Source organism: Crocodylus porosus, unplaced genomic scaffold, assembly GCF_001723895.1.
Source record: "Crocodylus porosus isolate Cpor-Errol unplaced genomic scaffold, CroPor_comp1, whole genome shotgun sequence".
Taxonomy (NCBI): domain Eukaryota; kingdom Metazoa; phylum Chordata; order Crocodylia; family Crocodylidae; genus Crocodylus; species Crocodylus porosus.
Genome location: NW_017728886.1, coordinates 146,828,339 through 146,829,199, shown reverse-complemented (window position 1 = coordinate 146,829,199; position 861 = coordinate 146,828,339). Strand labels below are relative to the sequence as shown.

At 58.0% G+C, this 861-nt stretch overlaps 1 protein-coding gene across 3 annotated transcripts in view; it reads right to left on the bottom strand.

Annotated features, from left to right (window-relative positions):
* EXOC2 (exocyst complex component 2) overlaps nt 1-445 on the bottom strand; it is a 188,585-nt gene extending 188,140 nt beyond the window's left edge. For 2 of the 3 annotated variants that reach the window (XM_019542506.1, XM_019542496.1), the window contains exon 1: nt 343-445. The gene's annotated coding sequence lies outside the window, so the exon portion shown is untranslated. Of the gene's footprint in view, nt 1-149; nt 168-342 lie in introns of those variants that run through there. The other variant, XM_019542514.1, reaches the window with a different exon arrangement.
* Nucleotides 446-861: the final 416 nt, after the last annotated feature.

Below are 861 nucleotides of genomic sequence, written 5' to 3'. Positions count from 1 at the left end.
CCCTCCCAGCTCCTTCCCCCTCCCCCAGAACACGTTGGAACCCTTTCTGCACCAACACCCCTCCCCCCGCAGGACCGACACCTGCCGGCGGCACGAGCCACCACCCCCTCCCAGCTAATGGAACTTCCACCACCCCATACGCAACGCACCCGCGCGGGTCACCAGCTTCAAGGGGGGAGGGGGGGGCAGGTGCCTCAGGGATGAAGAAAGGCACCAAATCTCGCGGGGGATGACAGGCGGTGACCCGTTCGGTCGCTTCGTACAGCAGCCCAAGGCTGGGGGGTGGGGGGGCAAGGAAGGTCCGGGCCGAGCGGGTGGAGGAAGGGCGGGGACGTCACTCACCAGCCGCAGCGTTAGTATCCGGCACCTGGGAGCAGCTGAGCTTCCCGGCCGCGCCCCCGCGTCCAGCAGCGCCAGACCTGCCCAGTCTGTCGCCGAGCGCATCGATCGTCTAACCCCGAGCAGCGGAACCGCGGGACCCTCCCTGCGCATGCGCCAAAAGGGGAGGGGCGCGGTTGCAGTGGGGAATCCCCTTGGGGCGGGTGCGCTAGGGGGGAGGGGCCGACTCTAGACGTGGGGCCTCACGGGGGCGTCACGTGGGCGGCTCTGTCTTGGTTGATCACGTGCGACGTGGAACGCACAGTGATGTGGGCGAAAATAACAGTAATCCTTCTACTGTATTATAATAAACGGTGAATAATTGTAATTATGACCAATAATACATCATAAAACCAATAATAGGCAAAAATCATAATGATGATAAAGGAGAATCGTAACTAATAAATGATGAATCAGATAATGACAAACACTGAATAACACTAATAACACATGATAATGATAATAAAAATCATAATACTATTA